Source organism: Oncorhynchus mykiss, chromosome 7 (genome assembly GCF_057628025.1).
Source record: "Oncorhynchus mykiss isolate SJ-2025 chromosome 7, ASM5762802v1, whole genome shotgun sequence".
In the NCBI taxonomy this organism is placed as follows: domain Eukaryota; kingdom Metazoa; phylum Chordata; class Actinopteri; order Salmoniformes; family Salmonidae; genus Oncorhynchus; species Oncorhynchus mykiss.
In genome coordinates, this window is record NC_143028.1 from 10200001 (window position 1) to 10224138 (window position 24138).

Genomic DNA, 24138 nt, shown 5'->3' on the forward strand with positions numbered 1-24138 from the left:
GATCGAAACCATCCTCTGCTAAACAGTTTATTTTAAGTGCGAACAACATTTTTAAAAAATGTGTCGTTTCATGGGCATGTCTCAGTGCCATTATATATTTTTTTTTACCTCTTCCAACAGTTCGTATAGGTCATACTGTTTACACAGTATCCCAGTGGCCTAAGACACTGGACTCCTAAGCCATGGATTGTGAGTTCTAGCCTTTTCTGAAGTGGATGGAAGCAGAGTGGCGCAGCGGGAGCGTGCTGGGCCCATAACCCAGAGGTCGATGGATCGAAACCATCCTCTGCTAAACAGTTTATTTTAAGTGCGAACAACATTTTTAAAAAATGTGTCGTTTCATGGGCATGTCTCAGTGCCATTATATATATTTTTTTACCTCTTCCAACAGTTCGTATAGGTCATACTGTTTACACAGTATCCCAGTGGCCTAAGACACTGGACTCCTAAGCCATGGATTGTGAGTTCTAGCCTTTTCTGAAGTGGATGGAAGCAGAGTGGCGCAGCGGGAGCGTGCTGGGCCCATAACCCAGAGGTAGATGGATCGAAACCATCCTCTGCTAAACAGTTTATTTTAAGTGCGAACAACATTTTTAAAAAATGTGTCGTTTCATGGGCATGTCTCAGTGCCATTATATATATTTTTTTACCTCTTCCAACAGTTCGTATAGGTCATACTGTTTACACAGTATCCCAGTGGCCTAAGACACTGGACTCCTAAGCCATGGATTGTGAGTTCTAGCCTTTTCTGAAGTGGATGGAAGCAGAGTGGCGCAGCGGGAGCGTGCTGGGCCCATAACCCAGAGGTCGATGGATCGAAACCATCCTCTGCTAAACAGTTTATTTTAAGTGCGAACAACATTTTTAAAAAATGTGTCGTTTCATGGGCATGTCTCAGTGCCATTATATATATTTTTTTACCTCTTCCAACAGTTCGTATAGGTCATACTGTTTACACAGTATCCCAGTGGCCTAAGACACTGGACTCCTAAGCCATGGATTGTGAGTTCTAGCCTTTTCTGAAGTGGATGGAAGCAGAGTGGCGCAGCGGGAGCGTGCTGGGCCCATAACCCAGAGGTCGATGGATCGAAACCATCCTCTGCTAAACAGTTTATTTTAAGTGCGAACAACATTTTTAAAAAATGTGTCGTTTCATGGGCATGTCTCAGTGCCATTATATATATTTTTTTACCTCTTCCAACAGTTCGTATAGGTCATACTGTTTACACAGTATCCCAGTGGCCTAAGACACTGGACTCCTAAGCCATGGATTGTGAGTTCTAGTCTTTTCTGAAGTGGATGGAAGCAGAGTGGCGCAGCGGGAGCGTGCTGGGCCCATAACCCAGAGGTCGATGGATCGAAACCATCCTCTGCTAAACAGTTTATTTTAAGTGCGAACAACATTTTTAAAAAATGTGTCGTTTCATGGGCATGTCTCAGTGCCATTATATATATTTTTTTACCTCTTCCAACAGTTCGTATAGGTCATACTGTTTACACAGTATCCCAGTGGCCTAAGACACTGGACTCCTAAGCCATGGATTGTGAGTTCTAGCCTTTTCTGAAGTGGATGGAAGCAGAGTGGCGCAGCGGGAGCGTGCTGGGCCCATAACCCAGAGGTCGATGGATCGAAACCATCCTCTGCTAAACAGTTTATTTTAAGTGCGAACAACATTTTTAAAAAATGTGTCGTTTCATGGGCATGTCTCAGTGCCATTATATATATTTTTTTACCTCTTCCAACAGTTCGTATAGGTCATACTGTTTACACAGTATTCCAGTGGCCTAAGACACTGGACTCCTAAGCCATGGATTGTGAGTTCTAGCCTTTTCTGAAGTGGATGGAAGCAGAGTGGTGCAGCGGGAGCGTGCTGGGCCCATAACCCAGAGGTCGATGGATCGAAACCATCCTCTGCTAAACAGTTTATTTTAAGTGCGAACAACATTTTTAAAAAATGTGTCGTTTCATGGGCATGTCTCAGTGCCATTATATATATTTTTTTTACCTCTTCCAACAGTTCGTATAGGTCATACTGTTTACACAGTATCCCAGTGGCCTAAGACACTGGACTCCTAAGCCATGGATTGTGAGTTCTAGTCTTTTCTGAAGTGGCTGAGAGCAGAGTGGCGGAGCGGGAGCGTGCTGGGCCCATAACCCAGAGGTCGATGGATCGAAACCATCCTCTGCTAAACAGATTATTTTCAAAAATGAAACGCAAACAGAAATTAGAAAGCTAAATTTCATTTGCGTGTCTCAGTGCTATCCAGTACACATTGTTTTTACTGCTTCTATCAGTTCATACTATTTGCAAAAGGTAGACAGTGCCCCAGTGGCCTAATGGATAAGGCACTGGCCTCCTAAGCCAGGGATTGTGGGTTCAAGTCCCATCTGGGGTGGATGGAAGCAGTGTGGCGCAGCGGGAGCGTGCTGGGCCCATAACCCAGAGGTCGATGGATCGAAACCATCCTCTGCTAAACAGTTTATTTTAAGTGCGAACAACATTTTTAAAAAATGTGTCGTTTCATGGGCATGTCTCAGTGCCATTATATATATTTTTTTACCTCTTCCAACAGTTCGTATAGGTCATACTGTTTACACAGTATCCCAGTGGCCTAAGACACTGGACTCCTAAGCCATGGATTGTGATTTCTAGCCTTTTCTGAAGTGGATGGAAGCAGAGTGGCGCAGCGGGAGCGTGCTGGGCCCATAACCCAGAGGTCGATGGATCGAAACCATCCTCTGCTAAACAGTTTATTTTAAGTGCGAACAACATTTTTAAAAAATGTGTCGTTTCATGGGCATGTCTCAGTGCCATTATATATATTTTTTTACCTCTTCCAACAGTTCGTATAGGTCATACTGTTTACACAGTATCCCAGTGGCCTAAGACACTGGACTCCTAAGCCATGGATTGTGAGTTCTAGCCTTTTCTGAAGTGGATGGAAGCAGAGTGGCTCAGCGGGAGCGTGCTGGGCCCATAACCCAGAGGTCGATGGATCGAAACCATCCTCTGCTAAACAGTTTATTTTAAGTGCGAACAACATTTTTAAAAAATGTGTCGTTTCATGGGCATGTCTCAGTGCCATTATATATATTTTTTTACCTCTTCCAACAGTTCGTATAGGTCATACTGTTTACACAGTATCCCAGTGGCCTAAGACACTGGACTCCTAAGCCATGGATTGTGAGTTCTAGCCTTTTCTGAAGTGGATGGAAGCTGAGTGGCGCAGCGGGAGCGTGCTGGGCCCATAACCCAGAGGTCGATGGATCGAAACCATCCTCTGCTAAACAGTTTATTTTAAGTGCGAACAACATTTTTAAAAAATGTGTCGTTTCATGGGCATGTCTCAGTGCCATTATATATATTTTTTTACCTCTTCCAACAGTTCGTATAGGTCATACTGTTTACACAGTATCCCAGTGGCCTAAGACACTGGACTCCTAAGCCATGGATTGTGAGTTCTAGCCTTTTCTGAAGTGGATGGAAGCAGAGTGGCGCAGCGGGAGCGTGCTGGGCCCATAACCCAGAGGTCGATGGATCGAAACCATCCTCTGCTAAACAGTTTATTTTAAGTGCGAACAACATTTTTAAAAAATGTGTCGTTTCATGGGCATGTCTCAGTGCCATTATATATATTTTTTTACCTCTTCCAACAGTTCGTATAGGTCATACTGTTTACACAGTATCCCAGTGGCCTAAGACACTGGACTCCTAAGCCATGGATTGTGAGTTCTAGCCTTTTCTGAAGTGGATGGAAGCAGAGTGGCGCAGCGGGAGCGTGCTGGGCCCATAACCCAGAGGTCGATGGATCGAAACCATCCTCTGCTAAACAGTTTATTTTAAGTGCGAACAACATTTTTAAAAAATGTGTCGTTTCATGGGCATGTCTCAGTGCCATTATATATATTTTTTTACCTCTTCCAACAGTTCGTATAGGTCATACTGTTTACACAGTATCCCAGTGGCCTAAGACACTGGACTCCTAAGCCATGGATTGTGAGTTCTAGCCTTTTCTGAAGTGGATGGAAGCAGAGTGGCGCAGCGGGAGCGTGCTGGGCCCATAACCCAGAGGTCGATGGATCGAAACCATCCTCTGCTAAACAGTTTATTTTAAGTGCGAACAACATTTTTAAAAAATGTGTCGTTTCATGGGCATGTCTCAGTGCCATTATATATATTTTTTTTCCTCTTCCAACAGTTCGTATAGGTCATACTGTTTACACAGTATCCCAGTGGCCTAAGACACTGGACTCCTAAGCCATGGATTGTGAGTTCTAGCCTTTTCTGAAGTGGATGGAAGCAGAGTGGCGCAGCGGGAGCGTGCTGGGCCCATAACCCAGAGGTCGATGGATCGAAACCATCCTCTGCTAAACAGTTTATTTTAAGTGCGAACAACATTTTTAAAAAATGTGTCGTTTCATGGGCATGTCTCAGTGCCATTATATATATTTTTTTACCTCTTCCAACAGTTCGTATAGGTCATACTGTTTACACAGTATCCCAGTGGCCTAAGACACTGGACTCCTAAGCCATGGATTGTGAGTTCTAGCCTTTTCTGAAGTGGATGGAATCAGAGTGGCGCAGCGGGAGTGTGCTGGGCCCGTAACCCAGAGGTCGATGGATCGAAACCATCCTCTGCTAAACAGTTTATTTTAAGTGCGAACAACATTTTTAAAAAATGTGTCGTTTCATGGGCATGTCTCAGTGCCATTATATATATTTTTTTACCTCTTCCAACAGTTCGTATAGGTCATACTGTTTACACAGTATCCCAGTGGCCTAAGACACTGGACTCCTAAGCCATGGATTGTGAGTTCTAGCCTTTTCTGAAGTGGATGGAAGCAGAGTGGCGCAGCGGGAGCGTGCTGGGCCCATAACCCAGAGGTCGATGGATCGAAACCATCCTCTGCTAAACAGTTTATTTTAAGTGCGAACAACATTTTAAAAAAATGTGTCGTTTCATGGGCATGTCTCAGTGCCATTATATATATTTTTTTACCTCTTCCAACAGTTCGTATAGGTCATACTGTTTACACAGTATCCCAGTGGCCTAAGACACTGGACTCCTAAGCCATGGATTGTGAGTTCTAGCCTTTTCTGAAGTGGATGGAAGCAGAGTGGCGCAGCGGGAGCGTGCTGGGCCCATAACCCAGAGGTCGATGGATCGAAACCATCCTCTGCTAAACAGTTTATTTTAAGTGCGAACAACATTTTTAAAAAATGTGTCGTTTCATGGGCATGTCTCAGTGCCATTATATATATTTTTTTACCTCTTCCAACAGTTCGTATAGGTCATACTGTTTACACAGTATCCCAGTGGCCTAAGACACTGGACTCCTAAGCCATGGATTGTGAGTTCTAGTCTTTTCTGAAGTGGATGGAAGCAGAGTGGCGCAGCGGGAGCGTGCTGGGCCCATAACCCAGAGGTCGATGGATCGAAACCATCCTCTGCTAAACAGTTTATTTTAAGTGCGAACAACATTTTTAAAAAATGTGTCGTTTCATGGGCATGTCTCAGTGCCATTATATATATTTTTTTACCTCTTCCAACAGTTCGTATAGGTCATACTGTTTACACAGTATCCCAGTGGCCTAAGACACTGGACTCCTAAGCCATGGATTGTGATTTCTAGCCTTTTCTGAAGTGGATGGAAGCAGAGTGGCGCAGCGGGAGCGTGCTGGGCCCATAACCCAGAGGTCGATGGATCGAAACCATCCTCTGCTAAACAGTTTATTTTAAGTGCGAACAACATTTTTAAAAAATGTGTCGTTTCATGGGCATGTCTCAGTGCCATTATATATATTTTTTTACCTCTTCCAACAGTTCGTATAGGTCATACTGTTTACACAGTATCCCAGTGGCCTAAGACACTGGACTCCTAAGCCATGGATTGTGAGTTCTAGCCTTTTCTGAAGTGGATGGAAGCAGAGTGGCTCAGCGGGAGCGTGCTGGGCCCATAACCCAGAGGTCGATGGATCGAAACCATCCTCTGCTAAACAGTTTATTTTAAGTGCGAACAACATTTTTAAAAAATGTGTCGTTTCATGGGCATGTCTCAGTGCCATTATATATATTTTTTTACCTCTTCCAACAGTTCGTATAGGTCATACTGTTTACACAGTATCCCAGTGGCCTAAGACACTGGACTCCTAAGCCATGGATTGTGAGTTCTAGCCTTTTCTGAAGTGGATGGAAGCTGAGTGGCGCAGCGGGAGCGTGCTGGGCCCATAACCCAGAGGTCGATGGATCGAAACCATCCTCTGCTAAACAGTTTATTTTAAGTGCGAACAACATTTTTAAAAAATGTGTCGTTTCATGGGCATGTCTCAGTGCCATTATATATATTTTTTTACCTCTTCCAACAGTTCGTATAGGTCATACTGTTTACACAGTATCCCAGTGGCCTAAGACACTGGACTCCTAAGCCATGGATTGTGAGTTCTAGCCTTTTCTGAAGTGGATGGAAGCAGAGTGGCGCAGCGGGAGCGTGCTGGGCCCATAACCCAGAGGTCGATGGATCGAAACCATCCTCTGCTAAACAGTTTATTTTAAGTGCGAACAACATTTTTAAAAAATGTGTCGTTTCATGGGCATGTCTCAGTGCCATTATATATATTTTTTTACCTCTTCCAACAGTTCGTATAGGTCATACTGTTTACACAGTATCCCAGTGGCCTAAGACACTGGACTCCTAAGCCATGGATTGTGAGTTCTAGCCTTTTCTGAAGTGGATGGAAGCAGAGTGGCGCAGCGGGAGCGTGCTGGGCCCATAACCCAGAGGTCGATGGATCGAAACCATCCTCTGCTAAACAGTTTATTTTAAGTGCGAACAACATTTTTAAAAAATGTGTCGTTTCATGGGCATGTCTCAGTGCCATTATATATATTTTTTTACCTCTTCCAACAGTTCGTATAGGTCATACTGTTTACACAGTATCCCAGTGGCCTAAGACACTGGACTCCTAAGCCATGGATTGTGAGTTCTAGCCTTTTCTGAAGTGGATGGAAGCAGAGTGGCGCAGCGGGAGCGTGCTGGGCCCATAACCCAGAGGTCGATGGATCGAAACCATCCTCTGCTAAACAGTTTATTTTAAGTGCGAACAACATTTTTAAAAAATGTGTCGTTTCATGGGCATGTCTCAGTGCCATTATATATATTTTTTTTCCTCTTCCAACAGTTCGTATAGGTCATACTGTTTACACAGTATCCCAGTGGCCTAAGACACTGGACTCCTAAGCCATGGATTGTGAGTTCTAGCCTTTTCTGAAGTGGATGGAAGCAGAGTGGCGCAGCGGGAGCGTGCTGGGCCCATAACCCAGAGGTCGATGGATCGAAACCATCCTCTGCTAAACAGTTTATTTTAAGTGCGAACAACATTTTTAAAAAATGTGTCGTTTCATGGGCATGTCTCAGTGCCATTATATATATTTTTTTACCTCTTCCAACAGTTCGTATAGGTCATACTGTTTACACAGTATCCCAGTGGCCTAAGACACTGGACTCCTAAGCCATGGATTGTGAGTTCTAGCCTTTTCTGAAGTGGATGGAAGCAGAGTGGCGCAGCGGGAGCGTGCTGGGCCCATAACCCAGAGGTCGATGGATCGAAACCATCCTCTGCTAAACAGTTTATTTTAAGTGCGAACAACATTTTTAAAAAATGTGTCGTTTCATGGGCATGTCTCAGTGCCATTATATATATTTTTTTACCTCTTCCAACAGTTCGTATAGGTCATACTGTTTACACAGTATCCCAGTGGCCTAAGACACTGGACTCCTAAGCCATGGATTGTGAGTTCTAGTCTTTTCTGAAGTGGATGGAAGCAGAGTGGCGCAGCGGGAGCGTGCTGGGCCCATAACCCAGAGGTCGATGGATCGAAACCATCCTCTGCTAAACAGTTTATTTTAAGTGCGAACAACATTTTTAAAAAATGTGTCGTTTCATGGGCATGTCTCAGTGCCATTATATATATTTTTTTACCTCTTCCAACAGTTCGTATAGGTCATACTGTTTACACAGTATCCCAGTGGCCTAAGACACTGGACTCCTAAGCCATGGATTGTGAGTTCTAGCCTTTTCTGAAGTGTATGGAAGCAGAGTGGCGCAGCGGGAGCGTGCTGGGCCCATAACCCAGAGGTCGATGGATCGAAACCATCCTCTGCTAAACAGTTTATTTTAAGTGCGAACAACATTTTTTTTAAATGTGTCGTTTCATGGGCATGTCTCAGTGCCATTATATATATTTTTTTACCTCTTCCAACAGTTCGTATAGGTCATACTGTTTACACAGTATCCCAGTGGCCTAAGACACTGGACTCCTAAGCCATGGATTGTGAGTTCTAGCCTTTTCTGAAGTGGATGGAATCAGAGTGGCGCAGCGGGAGCGTGCTGGGCCCATAACCCAGAGGTCGATGGATCGAAACCATCCTCTGCTAAACAGTTTATTTTAAGTGCGAACAACATTTTTAAAAAATGTGTCGTTTCAGTGCCATTATATATATTTTTTTACCTCTTCCAACAGTTCGTATAGGTCATACTGTTTACACAGTATCCCAGTGGCCTAAGACACTGGACTCCTAAGCCATGGATTGTGAGTTCTAGCCTTTTCTGAAGTGGATGGAAGCAGAGTGGCGCAGCGGGAGCGTGCTGGGCCCATAACCCAGAGGTCGATGGATCGAAACCATCCTCTGCTAAACAGTTTATTTTAAGTGCGAACAACATTTTAAAAAAATGTGTCGTTTCATGGGCATGTCTCAGTGCCATTATATATATTTTTTTACCTCTTCCAACAGTTCGTATAGGTCATACTGTTTACACAGTATCCCAGTGGCCTAAGACACTGGACTCCTAAGCCATGGATTGTGAGTTCTAGCCTTTTCTGAAGTGGATGGAAGCAGAGTGGCGCAGCGGGAGCGTGCTGGGCCCATAACCCAGAGGTCGATGGATCGAAACCATCCTCTGCTAAACAGTTTATTTTAAGTGCGAACAACATTTTTAAAAAATGTGTCGTTTCATGGGCATGTCTCAGTGCCATTATATATATTTTTTTACCTCTTCCAACAGTTCGTATAGGTCATACTGTTTACACAGTATCCCAGTGGCCTAAGACACTGGACTCCTAAGCCATGGATTGTGAGTTCTAGTCTTTTCTGAAGTGGATGGAAGCAGAGTGGCGCAGCGGGAGCGTGCTGGGCCCATAACCCAGAGGTCGATGGATAGAAACCATCCTCTGCTAAACAGTTTATTTTAAGTGCGAACAACATTTTTAAAAAATGTGTCGTTTCATGGGCATGTCTCAGTGCCATTATATATATTTTTTTACCTCTTCCAACAGTTCGTATAGGTCATACTGTTTACACAGTATCCCAGTGGCCTAAGACACTGGACTCCTAAGCCATGGATTGTGAGTTCTAGCCTTTTCTGAAGTGGATGGAAGCAGAGTGGCGCAGCGGGAGCGTGCTGGGCCCATAACCCAGAGGTCGATGGATCGAAACCATCCTCTGCTAAACAGTTTATTTTAAGTGCGAACAACATTTTTAAAAAATGTGTCGTTTCATGGGCATGTCTCAGTGCCATTATATATATTTTTTTACCTCTTCCAACAGTTCGTATAGGTCATACTGTTTACACAGTATCCCAGTGGCCTAAGACACTGGACTCCTAAGCCATGGATTGTGAGTTCTAGCCTTTTCTGAAGTGGATGGAAGCAGAGTGGCGCAGCGGGAGCGTGCTGGGCCCATAACCCAGAGGTCAATGGATCGAAACCATCCTCTGCTAAACAGTTTACTTTAAGTGCGAACAACATTTTTAAAAAATGTGTCGTTTCATGGGCATGTCTCAGTGCCATTATATATATTTTTTTACCTCTTCCAACAGTTCGTATAGGTCATACTGTTTACACAGTATCCCAGTGGCCTAAGACACTGGACTCCTAAGCCATGGATTGTGAGTTCTAGCCTTTTCTGAAGTGGATGGAAGCAGAGTGGCGCAGCGGGAGCGTGCTGGGCCCATAACCCAGAGGTCGATGGATCGAAACCATCCTCTGCTAAACAGTTTATTTTAAGTGCGAACAACATTTTTAAAAAATGTGTCGTTTCATGGGCATGTCTCAGTGCCATTATATATATTTTTTTACCTCTTCCAACAGTTCGTATAGGTCATACTGTTTACACAGTATCCCAGTGGCCTAAGACACTGGACTCCTAAGCCATGGATTGTGAGTTCTAGCCTTTTCTGAAGTGGATGGAAGCAGAGTGGCGCAGCGGGAGCGTGCTGGGCCCATAACCCAGAGGTCGATGGATTGAAACCATCCTCTGCTAAACAGTTTATTTTAAGTGCGAACAACATTTTTAAAAAATGTGTCGTTTCATGGGCATGTCTCAGTGCCATTATATATATTTTTTTACCTCTTCAAACAGTTCGTATAGGTCATACTGTTTACACAGTATCCCAGTGGCCTAAGACACTGGACTCCTAAGCCATGGATTGTGAGTTCTAGCCTTTTCTGAAGTGGATGGAAGCAGAGTGGCGCAGCGGGAGCGTGCTGGGCCCATAACCCAGAGGTCGATGGATCGAAACCATCCTCTGCTAAACAGTTTATTTTAAGTGCGAACAACATTTTTAAAAAATGTGTCGTTTCATGGGCATGTCTCAGTGCCATTATATATATTTTTTTACCTCTTCCAACAGTTCGTATAGGTCATACTGTTTACACAGTATCCCAGTGGCCTAAGACACTGGACTCCTAAGCCATGGATTGTGAGTTCTAGCCTTTTCTGAAGTGGATGGAATCAGAGTGGCGCAGCGGGAGCGTGCTGGGCCCATAACCCAGAGGTCGATGGATCGAAACCATCCTCTGCTAAACAGTTTATTTTAAGTGCGAACAACATTTTTTTAAAATGTGTCGTTTCATGGGCATGTCTCAGTGCCATTATATATATTTTTTTACCTCTTCCAACAGTTCGTATAGGTCATACTGTTTACACAGTATCCCAGTGGCCTAAGACACTGGACTCCTAAGCCATGGATTGTGAGTTCTAGCCTTTTCTGAAGTGGATGGAAGCAGAGTGGCGCAGCGGGAGCGTGCTGGGCCCATAACCCAGAGGTCGATGGATCGAAACCATCCTCTGCTAAACAGTTTATTTTAAGTGCGAACAACATTTTTAAAAAATGTGTCGTTTCATGGGCATGTCTCAGTGCCATTATATATATTTTTTTACCTCTTCCAACAGTTCGTATAGGTCATACTGTTTACACAGTATCCCAGTGGCCTAAGACACTGGACTCCTAAGCCATGGATTGTGAGTTCCAGCCTTTTCTGAAGTGGATGGAAGCAGAGTGGCGCAGCGGGAGCGTGCTGGGCCCATAACCCAGAGGTCGATGGATTGAAACCATCCTCTGCTAAACAGTTTATTTTAAGTGCGAACAACATTTTTAAAAAATGTGTCGTTTCATGGGCATGTCTCAGTGCCATTATATATATTTTTTTACCTCTTCAAACAGTTCGTATAGGTCATACTGTTTACACAGTATCCCAGTGGCCTAAGACACTGGACTCCTAAGCCATGGATTGTGAGTTCTAGCCTTTTCTGAAGTGGATGGAAGCAGAGTGGCGCAGCGGGAGCGTGCTGGGCCCATAACCCAGAGGTCGATGGATCGAAACCATCCTCTGCTAAACAGTTTATTTTAAGTGCGAACAACATTTTTAAAAAATGTGTCGTTTCATGGGCATGTCTCAGTGCCATTATATATATTTTTTTACCTCTTCCAACAGTTCGTATAGGTCATACTGTTTACACAGTATCCCAGTGGCCTAAGACACTGGACTCCTAAGCCATGGATTGTGAGTTCTAGCCTTTTCTGAAGTGGATGGAATCAGAGTGGCGCAGCGGGAGCGTGCTGGGCCCATAACCCAGAGGTCGATGGATCGAAACCATCCTCTGCTAAACAGTTTATTTTAAGTGCGAACAACATTTTTTTTAAATGTGTCGTTTCATGGGCATGTCTCAGTGCCATTATATATATTTTTTTACCTCTTCCAACAGTTCGTATAGGTCATACTGTTTACACAGTATCCCAGTGGCCTAAGACACTGGACTCCTAAGCCATGGATTGTGAGTTCTAGCCTTTTCTGAAGTGGATGGAAGCAGAGTGGCGCAGCGGGAGCGTGCTGGGCCCATAACCCAGAGGTCGATGGATCGAAACCATCCTCTGCTAAACAGTTTATTTTAAGTGCGAACAACATTTTTAAAAAATGTGTCGTTTCATGGGCATGTCTCAGTGCCATTATATATATTTTTTTACCTCTTCCAACAGTTCGTATAGGTCATACTGTTTACACAGTATCCCAGTGGCCTAAGACACTGGACTCCTAAGCCATGGATTGTGAGTTCTAGCCTTTTCTGAAGTGGATGGAAGCAGAGTGGCGCAGCGGGAGCGTGCTGGGCCCATAACCCAGAGGTCGATGGATCGAAACCATCCTCTGCTAAACAGTTTATTTTAAGTGCGAACAACATTTTTTAAAAATGTGTCGTTTCATGGGCATGTCTCAGTGCCATTATATATATTTTTTTACCTCTTCCAACAGTTCGTATAGGTCATACTGTTTACACAGTATCCCAGTGGCCTAAGACACTGGACTCCTAAGCCATGGATTGTGAGTTCTAGTCTTTTCTGAAGTGGATGGAAGCAGAGTGGCGCAGCGGGAGCGTGCTGGGCCCATAACCCAGAGGTCGATGGATCGAAACCATCCTCTGCTAAACAGTTTATTTTAAGTGCGAACAACATTTTTAAAAAATGTGTCGTTTCATGGGCATGTCTCAGTGCCATTATATATATTTTTTTACCTCTTCCAACAGTTCGTATAGGTCATACTGTTTACACAGTATCCCAGTGGCCTAAGACACTGGACTCCTAAGCCATGGATTGTGAGTTCTAGTCTTTTCTGAAGTGGATGGAAGCAGAGTGGCGCAGCGGGAGCGTGCTGGGCCCATAACCCAGAGGTCGATGGATCGAAACCATCCTCTGCTAAACAGTTTATTTTAAGTGCGAACAACATTTTTAAAAAATGTGTCGTTTCATGGGCATGTCTCAGTGCCATTATATATATTTTTTTACCTCTTCCAACAGTTCGTATAGGTCATACTGTTTACACAGTATCCCAGTGGCCTAAGACACTGGACTCCTAAGCCATGGATTGTGAGTTCTAGCCTTTTCTGAATTGGATGGAAGCAGAGTGGCGCAGCGGGAGCGTGCTGGGCCCATAACCCAGAGGTCGATGGATCGAAACCATCCTCTGCTAAACAGTTTATTTTAAGTGCGAACAACATTTTTTAAAAATGTGTCGTTTCATGGGCATGTCTCAGTGCCATTATATATATTTTTTTACCTCTTCCAACAGTTCGTATAGGTCATACTGTTTACACAGTATCCCAGTGGCCTAAGACACTGGACTCCTAAGCCATAGATTGTGAGTTCTAGTCTTTTCTGAAGTGGCTGAGAGCAGAGTGGCGCAGCGGGAGCGTGCTGGGCCCATAACCCAGAGGTCGATGGATCGAAACCATCCTCTGCTAAACAGATTATTTTCAAAAATGAAACGCAAACAGAAATTAGAAAGCTAAATTTCATTTGCGTGTCTCAGTGCTATCCAGTACACATTGTTTTTACTGCTTCTATCAGTTCATACTATTTGCAAAAGGTAGACAGTACCCCAGTGGCCTAATGGATAAGGCACTGGCCTCCTAAGCCAGGGATTGTGGGTTCAAGTCCCATCTGGGGTGGATGGAAGCAGAGTGGTGCAGCGGGAGCGTGCTGGGCCCATAACCCAGAGGTCGATGGATCGAAACCATCCTCTGCTAAACAGTTTATTTTAAGTGCGAACAACATTTTTAAAAAATGTGTCGTTTCATGGGCATGTCTCAGTGCCATTATATATATTTTTTTACCTCTTCCAACAGTTCGTATAGGTCATACTGTTTACACAGTATCCCAGTGGCCTAAGACACTGGACTCCTAAGCCATGGATTGTGAGTTCTAGCCTTTTCTGAAGTGGATGGAAGCAGAGTGGCGCAGCGGGAGCGTGCTGGGCCCATAACCCAGAGGTCGATGGATCGAAACCATCCTCTGCTAAACAGTTTATTTTAAGTGCGAACAACATTTTTAAAAAATGTGTCGTTTCATGGGCATGTCTCAGTGCCATTATATATATTTTTTTACCTCTTCCAACAGTTCGTATAGGTCATACTGTTTACACAGTATCCCAGTGGCCTAAGACACTGGACTCCTAAGCCATGGATTGTGAGTTCTAGCCTTTTCTGAAGTGGATGGAAGCAGAGTGGCGCAGCGGGAGCGTGCTGGGCCCATAACCCAGAGGTCGATGGATCGAAACCATCCTCTGCTAAACAGTTTATTTTAAGTGCGAACAACATTTTTAAAAAATGTGTCGTTTCATGGGCATGTCTCAGTGCCATTATATATATTTTTTTACCTCTTCCAACAGTTCGTATAGGTCATACTGTTTACACAGTATCCCAGTGGCCTAAGACACTGGACTCCTAAGCCATGGATTGTGAGTTCTAGCCTTTTCTGAAGTGGATGGAAGCAGAGTGGCGCAGCGGGAGTGTGCTGGGCCCATAACCTAGAGGTCGATGGATCGAAACCATCCTCTGCTAAACAGTTTATTTTAAGTGCGAACAACATTTTTAAAAAATGTGTCGTTTCATGGGCATGTCTCAGTGCCATTATATATATTTTTTTACCTCTTCCAACAGTTCGTATAGGTCATACTGTTTACACAGTATCCCAGTGGCCTAAGACACTGGACTCCTAAGCCATGGATTGTGAGTTCTAGCCTTTTCTGAAGTGGATGGAAGCAGAGTGGCGCAGCGGGAGCGTGCTGGGCCCATAACCCAGAGGTCGATGGATCGAAACCATCCTCTGCTAAACAGTTTATTTTAAGTGCGAACAACATTTTAAAAAAATGTGTCGTTTCATGGGCATGTCTCAGTGCCATTATATATATTTTTTTACCTCTTCCAACAGTTCGTATAGGTCATACTGTTTACACAGTATCCCAGTGGCCTAAGACACTGGACTCCTAAGCCATGGATTGTGAGTTCTAGCCTTTTCTGAAGTGGATGGAAGCAGAGTGGCGCAGCGGGAGCGTGCTGGGCCCATAACCCAGAGGTCGATGGATCGAATCCATCCTCTGCTAAACAGTTTATTTTAAGTGCGAACAACATTTTTAAAAAATGTGTCGTTTCATGGGCATGTCTCAGTGCCATTATATATATTTTTTTACCTCTTCCAACAGTTCGTATAGGTCATACTGTTTACACAGTATCCCAGTGGCCTAAGACACTGGACTCCTAAGCCATGGATTGTGAGTTCTAGCCTTTTCTGAAGTGGATGGAAGCAGAGTGGCGCAGCGGGAGCGTGCTGGGCCCATAACCCAGAGGTCGATGGATCGAAACCATCCTCTGCTAAACAGTTTATTTTAAGTGCGAACAACATTTTTAAAAAATGTGTCGTTTCATGGGCATGTCTCAGTGCCATTATATATATTTTTTTACCTCTTCCAACAGTTCGTATAGGTCATACTGTTTACACAGTATCCCAGTGGCCTAAGACACTGGACTCCTAAGCCATGGATTGTGAGTTCTAGCCTTTTCTGAAGTGGATGGAAGCAGAGTGGCGCAGCGGGAGCGTGCTGGGCCCATAACCCAGAGGTCGATGGATCGAAACCATCCTCTGCTAAACAGTTTATTTTAAGTGCGAACAACATTTTTAAAAAATGTGTCGTTTCATGGGCATGTCTCAGTGCCATTATATATATTTTTTTACCTCTTCCAACAGTTCGTATAGGTCATACTGTTTACACAGTATCCCAGTGGCCTAAGACACTGGACTCCTAAGCCATGGATTGTGAGTTCTAGCCTTTTCTGAAGTGGATGGAAGCAGAGTGGCGCAGCGGGAGCGTGCTGGGCCCATAACCCAGAGGTCGATGGATCGAAACCATCCTCTGCTAAACAGTTTATTTTAAGTGCGAACAACATTTTTAAAAAATGTGTCGTTTCATGGGCATGTCTCAGTGCCATTATATATATTTTTTTACCTCTTCCAACAGTTCGTATAGGTCATACTGTTTACACAGTATCCCAGTGGCCTAAGACACTGGACTCCTAAGCCATGGATTGTGAGTTCTAGCCTTTTCTGAAGTGGATGGAAGCAGAGTGGTGCAGCGGGAGTGTGCTGGGCCCATAACCTAGAGGTCGATGGATCGAAACCATCCTCTGCTAAACAGTTTATTTTAAGTGCGAACAACATTTTTAAAAAATGTGTCGTTTCATGGGCATGTCTCAGTGCCATTATATATATTTTTTTACCTCTTCCAACAGTTCGTATAGGTCATACTGTTTACACAGTATCCCAGTGGCCTAAGACACTGGACTCCTAAGCCATGGATTGTGAGTTCTAGCCTTTTCTGAAGTGGATGGAAGCAGAGTGGCGCAGCGGGAGCGTGCTGTGCCCATAACCCAGAGGTCGATGGATCGAAACCATCCTCTGCTAAACAGTTTATTTTAAGTGCGAACAACATTTTAAAAAAATGTGTCGTTTCATGGGCATGTCTCAGTGCCATTATATATATTTTTTTACCTCTTCCAACAGTTCGTATAGGTCATACTGTTTACACAGTATCCCAGTGGCCTAAGACACTGGACTCCTAAGCCATGGATTGTGAGTTCTAGCCTTTTCTGAAGTGGATGGAAGCAGAGTGGCGCAGCGGGAGCGTGCTGGGCCCATAACCCAGAGGTCGATGGATCGAAACCATCCTCTGCTAAACAGTTTATTTTAAGTGCGAACAACATTTTTAAAAAATGTGTCGTTTCATGGGCATGTCTCAGTGCCATTATATATATTTTTTTACCTCTTCCAACAGTTCGTATAGGTCATACTGTTTACACAGTATCCCAGTGGCCTAAGACACTGGACTCCTAAGCCATGGATTGTGAGTTCTAGTCTTTTCTGAAGTGGCTGAGAGCAGAGTGGCGCAGCGGGAGCGTGCTGGGCCCATAACCCAGAGGTCGATGGATCGAAACCATCCTCTGCTAAACAGTTTATTTTAAGTGCGAACAACATTTTTAAAAAATGTGTCGTTTCATGGGCATGTCTCAGTGCCATTATATATATTTTTTTACCTCTTCCAACAGTTCGTATAGGTCATACTGTTTACACAGTATCCCAGTGGCCTAAGACACTGGACTCCTAAGCCATGGATTGTGAGTTCTAGTCTTTTCTGAAGTGGCTGAGAGCAGAGTGGCGCAGCGGGAGCGTGCTGGGCCCATAACCCAGAGGTCGATGGATCGAAACCATCCTCTGCTAAACAGTTTATTTTAAGTGCGAACAACATTTTTTAAAAATGTGTCGTTTCATGGGCATGTCTCAGTGCCATTATATATATTTTTTTACCTCTTCCAACAGTTCGTATAGGTCATACTGTTTACACAGTATCCCAGTGGCCTAAGACACTGGACTCCTAAGCCATGGATTGTGAGTTCTAGCCTTTTCTGAAGTGGATGGAAGCAGAGTGGCGCAGCGGGAGCGTGCTGGGCCCATAACCCAGAGGTCGATGGATCGAAACCATCCTCTGCTAAACAGTTTATTTTAAGTGCGAACAACATTTTTAAAAAATGTGTCGTTTCATGGGCATGTCTCAGTGCCATTATATATATTTTTTTACCTCTTCCAACAGTTCGTATAGGTCATACTGTTTACACAGTATCCCAGTGGCCTAAGACACTGGACTCCTAAGCCATGGATTGTGAGTTCTAGCCTTTTCTGAAGTGGATGGAAGCAGAGTGGCGCAGCGGGAGCGTGCTGGGCCCATAACCTAGAGGTCGATGGATCGAAACCATCCTCTGCTAAACAGTTTATTTTAAGTGCGAACAACATTTTTAAAAAATGTGTCGTTTCATGGGCATGTCTCAGTGCCATTATATATATTTTTTTACCTCTTCCAACAGTTCGTATAGGTCATACTGTTTACACAGTATCCCAGTGGCCTAAGACACTGGACTCCTAAGCCATGGATTGTGAGTTCTAGCCTTTTCTGAAGTGGATGGAAGCAGAGTGGCGCAGCGGGAGCGTGCTGGGCCCATAACCCAGAGCTCGATGGATCGAAACCATCCTCTGCTAAACAGTTTATTTTAAGTGCGAACAACATTTTTAAAAAATGTGTCGTTTCATGGGCATGTCTCAGTGCCATTATATATATTTTTTTACCTCTTCCAACAGTTCGTATAGGTCATACTGTTTACACAGTATCCCAGTGGCCTAAGACACTGGACTCCTAAGCCATGGATTGTGAGTTCTAGCCTTTTCTGAAGTGGATGGAAGCAGAGTGGCGCAGCGGGAGCGTGCTGGGCCCATAACCCAGAGGTCGATGGATCGAAACCATCCTCTGCTAAACAGTTTATTTTAAGTGCGAACAACATTTTTAAAAAATGTGTCGTTTCATGGGCATGTCTCAGTGCCATTATATATATTTTTTTACCTCTTCCAACATTTCGTATAGGTCATACTGTTTACACAGTATCCCAGTGGCCTAAGACACTGGACTCCTAAGCCATGGATTGTGAGTTCTAGCCTTTTCTGAAGTGGATGGAAGCAGAGTGGCGCAGCGGGAGTGTGCTGGGCCCATAACCTAGAGGTCGATGGATCGAAACCATCCTCTGCTAAACAGTTTATTTTAAGTGCGAACAACATTTTTAAAAAATGTGTCGTTTCATGGGCATGTCTCAGTGCCATTATATATATTTTTTTACCTCTTCCAACAGTTCGTATAGGTCATACTGTTTACACAGTATCCCAGTGGCCTAAGACACTGGACTCCTAAGCCATGGATTGTGAGTTCTAGCCTTTTCTGAAGTGGATGGAAGCAGAGTGGCGCAGCGGGAGCGTGCTGGGCCCATAACCCAGAGGTCGATGGATCGAAACCATCCTCTGCTAAACAGTTTATTTTAAGTGCGAACAACATTTTTAAAAAATGTGTTGTTTCATGGGCATGTCTCAGTGCCATTATATATATTTTTTTACCTCTTCCAACAGTTCGTATAGGTCATACTGTTTACACAGTATCCCAGTGGCCTAAGACACTGGACTCCTAAGCCATGGATTGTGAGTTCTAGCCTTTTCTGAAGTGGATGGAAGCAGAGTGGCGCAGCGGGAGCGTGCTGGGCCCATAACCCAGAGGTCGATGGATCGAAACCATCCTCTGCTAAACAGTTTATTTTAAGTGCGAACAACATTTTTAAAAAATGTGTCGTTTCATGGGCATGTCTCAGTGCCATTATATATATTTTTTTACCTCTTCCAACAGTTTGTATAGGTCATACTGTTTACACAGTATCCCAGTGGCCTAAGACACTGGACTCCTAAGCCATGGATTGTGAGTTCTAGCCTTTTCTGAAGTGGATGGAAGCAGAGTGGCGCAGCGGGAGCGTGCTGGGCCCATAACCTAGAGGTCGATGGATCGAAACCATCCTCTGCTAAACAGTTTATTTTAAGTGCGAACAACATTTTTAAAAAATGTGTCGTTTCATGGGCATGTCTCAGTGCCATTATATATATTTTTTTACCTCTTCCAACAGTTCGTATAGGTCATACTGTTTACACAGTATCCCAGTGGCCTAAGACACTGGACTCCTAAGCCATGGATTGTGAGTTCTAGCCTTTTCTTAAGTGGATGGAAGCAGAGTGGCGCAGCGGGAGCGTGCTGGGCTCATAACCCAGAGGTCGATGGATCGAAACCATCCTCTGCTAAACAGTTTATTTTAAGTGCGAACAACATTTTTAAAAAATGTGTCGTTTCATGGGCATGTCTCAGTGCCATTATATATATTTTTTTACCTCTTCCAACAGTTCGTATAGGTCATACTGTTTACACAGTATCCCAGTGGCCTAAGACACTGGACTCCTAAGCCATGGATTGTGAGTTCTAGCCTTTTCTGAAGTGGATGGAAGCAGAGTGGCGCAGCGGGAGCGTGCTGGGCCCATAACCCAGAGGTCGATGGATCGAAACCATCCTCTGCTAAACAGTTTATTTTAAGTGCGAACAACATTTTTAAAAAATGTGTCGTTTCATGGGCATGTCTCAGTGCCATTATATATATTTTTTTACCTCTTCCAACAGTTCGTATAGGTCATACTGTTTACACAGTATCCCAGTGGCCTAAGACACTGGACTCCTAAGCCATGGATTGTGAGTTCTAGCCTTTTCTGAAGTGGATGGAAGCAGAGTGGCGCAGCGGGAGTGTGCTGGGCCCATAACCTAGAGGTCGATGGATCGAAACCATCCTCTGCTAAACAGTTTATTTTAAGTGCGAAAAACATTTTTAAAAAATGTGTCTTTTCATGGGCATGTCTCAGTGCCATTATATATATTTTTTTACCTCTTCCAACAGTTCGTATAGGTCATACTGTTTACACAGTATCCCAGTGGCCTAAGACACTGGACTCCTAAGCCATGGATTGTGAGTTCTAGCCTTTTCTGAAGTGGATGGAAGCAGAGTGGCGCAGCGGGAGCGTGCTGGGCCCATAACCCAGAGGTCGATGGATCGAAACCATCCTCTGCTAAACAGTTTATTTTAAGTGCGAACAACATTTTTTAAAAATGTGTCGTTTCATGGGCATGTCTCAGTGCCATTATATATATTTTTTTACCTCTTCCAACAGTTCGTATAGGTCATACTGTTTACACAGTATCCCAGTGGCCTAAGACACTGGACTCCTAAGCCATGGATTGTGAGTTCTAGCCTTTTCTGAAGTGGATGGAAGCAGAGTGGCGCAGCGGGAGCGTGCTGGGCCCATAACCCAGAGCTCAATGGATCGAAACCATCCTCTGCTAAACAGTTTATTTTAAGTGCGAACAACATTTTTTAAAAATGTGTCGTTTCATGGGCATGTCTCAGTGCCATTATATATATTTTTTTACCTCTTCCAACAGTTCGTATAGGTCATACTGTTTACACAGTATCCCAGTGGCCTAAGACACTGGACTCCTAAGCCATGGATTGTGAGTTCTAGCCTTTTCTGAAGTGGATGGAAGCAGAGTGGCGCAGCGGGAGCGTGCTGGGCCCATAACCCAGAGGTCGATGGATCGAAACCATCCTCTGCTAAACAGTTTATTTTAAGTGCGAACAACATTTTTAAAAAATGTGTCGTTTCATGGGCATGTCTCAGTGCCATTATATATATTTTTTTACCTCTTCCAACAGTTCGTATAGGTCATACTGTTTACACAGTATCCCAGTGGCCTAAGACACTGGACTCCTAAGCCATGGATTGTGAGTTCTGGCCTTTTCTGAAGTGGATGGAAGCAGAGTGGCGCAGCGGGAGTGTGCTGGGCCCATAACCTAGAGGTCGATGGATCGAAACCATCCTCTGCTAAACAGTTTATTTTAAGTGCGAACAACATTTTTAGAAAATGTGTCGTTTCATGGGCATGTCTCAGTGCCATTATATATATTTTTTTACCTCTTCCAACAGTTCGTATAGGTCATACTGTTTACACAGTATCCCAGTGGCCTAAGACACTGGACTCCTAAGCCATGGATTGTGAGTTCTAGCCTTTTCTGAAGTGGATGGAAGCAGAGTGGCGCAGCGGGAGCGTGCTGGGCCCATAACCCAGAGGTCGATGGATCGAAACCATCCTCTGCTAAACAGTTTATTTTAAGTGCGAACAACATTTTTAAAAAATGTGTTGTTTCATGGGCATGTCTCAGTGCCATTATATATATTTTTTTACCTCTTCCAACAGTTCGTATAGGTCATACTGTTTACACAGTATCCCAGTGGCCTAAGACACTGGACTCCTAAGCCATGGATTGTGAGTTCTAGCCTTTTCTGAAGTGGATGGAAGCAGAGTGGCGCAGCGGGAGCGTGCTGGGCCCATAACCCAGAGGTCGATGGATCGAAACCATCCTCTACTAAACAGTTTATTTTAAGTGCGAACAACATTTTTAAAAAATGTGTCGTTTCATGGGCATGTCTCAGTGCCATTATATATATTTTTTTACCTCTTCCAACAGTTTGTATAGGTCATACTGTTTACACAGTATCCCAGTGGCCTAAGACACTGGACTCCTAAGCCATGGATTGTGAGTTCTAGCCTTTTCTGAAGTGGATGGAAGCAGAGTGGCGCAGCGGGAGCGTGCTGGGCCCATAACCTAGAGGTCGATGGATCGAAACCATCCTCTGCTAAACAGTTTATTTTAAGTGCGAACAACATTTTTAAAAAATGTGTCGTTTCATGGGCATGTCTCAGTGCCATTATATATATTTTTTTACCTCTTCCAACAGTTCGTATAGGTCATACTGTTTACACAGTATCCCAGTGGCCTAAGACACTGGACTCCTAAGCCATGGATTGTGAGTTCTAGCCTTTTCTGAAGTGGATGGAAGCAGAGTGGCGCAGCGGGAGCGTGCTGGGCCCATAACCCAGAGCTCGATGGATCGAAACCATCCTCTGCTAAACAGTTTATTTTAAGTGCGAACAACATTTTTAAAAAATGTGTCGTTTCATGGGCATGTCTCAGTGCCATTATATATATTTTTTTACCTCTTCCAACAGTTCGTATAGGTCATACTGTTTACACAGTATCCCAGTGGCCTAAGACACTGGACTCCTAAGCCATGGATTGTGAGTTCTAGCCTTTTCTGAAGTGGATGGAAGCAGAGTGGCGCAGCGGGAGCGTGCTGGGCCCATAACCCAGAGGTCGATGGATCGAAACCATCCTCTGCTAAACAGTTTATTTTAAGTGCGAACAACATTTTTAAAAAATGTGTCGTTTCATGGGCATGTCTCAGTGCCATTATATATATTTTTTTACCTCTTCCAACAGTTCGTATAGGTCATACTGTTTACACAGTATCCCAGTGGCCTAAGACACTGGACTCCTAAGCCATGGATTGTGAGTTCTGGCCTTTTCTGAAGTGGATGGAAGCAGAGTGGCGCAGCGGGAGTGTGCTGGGCCCATAACCTAGAGGTCGATGGATCGAAACCATCCTCTGCTAAACAGTTTATTTTAAGTGCGAACAACATTTTTAGAAAATGTGTCGTTTCATGGGCATGTCTCAGTGCCATTATATATATTTTTTTACCTCTTCCAACAGTTCGTATAGGTCATACTGTTTACACAGTATCCCAGTGGCCTAAGACACTGGACTCCTAAGCCATGGATTGTGAGTTCTAGCCTTTTCTGAAGTGGATGGAAGCAGAGTGGCGCAGCGGGAGCGTGCTGGGCCCATAACCCAGAGGTCGATGGATCGAAACCATCCTCTGCTAAACAGTTTATTTTAAGTGCGAACAACATTTTTAAAAAATGTGTTGTTTCATGGGCATGTCTCAGTGCCATTATATATATTTTTTTACCTCTTCCAACAGTTCGTATAGGTCATACTGTTTACACAGTATCCCAGTGGCCTAAGACACTGGACTCCTAAGCCATGGATTGTGAGTTCTAGCCATTTCTGAAGTGGATGGAAGCAGAGTGGCGCAGCGGGAGCGTGCTGGGCCCATAACCCAGAGGTCGATGGATCGAAACCATCCTCTGCTAAACAGTTTATTTTAAGTGCGAACAACATTTTTAAAAAATGTGTCGTTTCATGGGCATGTCTCAGTGCCATTATATATATTTTTTTACCTCTTCCAACAGTTTGTATAGGTCATACTGTTTACACAGTATCCCAGTGGCCTAAGACACTGGACTCCTAAGCCATGGATTGTGAGTTCTAGCCTTTTCTGAAGTGGATGGAAGCAGAGTGGCGCAGCGGGAGCGTGCTGGGCCCATAACCTAGAGGTCGATGGATCGAAACCATCCTCTGCTAAACAGTTTATTTTAAGTGCGAACAACATTTTTAAAAAATGTGTCGTTTCATGGGCATGTCTCAGTGCCATTATATATATTTTTTTACCTCTTCCAACAGTTCGTATAGGTCATACTGTTTACACAGTATCCCAGTGGCCTAAGACACTGGACTCCTAAGCCATGGATTGTGAGTTCTAGCCTTTTCTTAAGTGGATGGAAGCAGAGTGGCGCAGCGTGAGCGTGCTGGGCTCATAACCCAGAGGTCGATGGAT

General features: G+C 44.1%; 4 non-coding genes across 4 annotated transcripts; all 4 read left to right on the forward strand.

Moving 5' to 3' along the window:
• Window positions 1–2324: 2324 nt before the first annotated feature.
• trnar-ccu (transfer RNA arginine (anticodon CCU)) lies at window positions 2325–2397 on the forward strand. The gene has a single exon. It is a non-coding gene; the product is annotated as a tRNA-Arg (tRNA).
• Window positions 2398–13707: 11310 nt separating this feature from the next.
• trnar-ccu (transfer RNA arginine (anticodon CCU)) lies at window positions 13708–13780 on the forward strand. Its single transcript has one exon. It is a non-coding gene; the product is annotated as a tRNA-Arg (tRNA).
• Window positions 13781–15141: 1361 nt separating this feature from the next.
• On the forward strand, window positions 15142–15213 carry trnam-cau (transfer RNA methionine (anticodon CAU)). The gene has a single exon. It is a non-coding gene; the product is annotated as a tRNA-Met (tRNA).
• Window positions 15214–19748: 4535 nt separating this feature from the next.
• trnam-cau (transfer RNA methionine (anticodon CAU)) lies at window positions 19749–19820 on the forward strand. The gene has a single exon. It is a non-coding gene; the product is annotated as a tRNA-Met (tRNA).
• Window positions 19821–24138: the final 4318 nt, after the last annotated feature.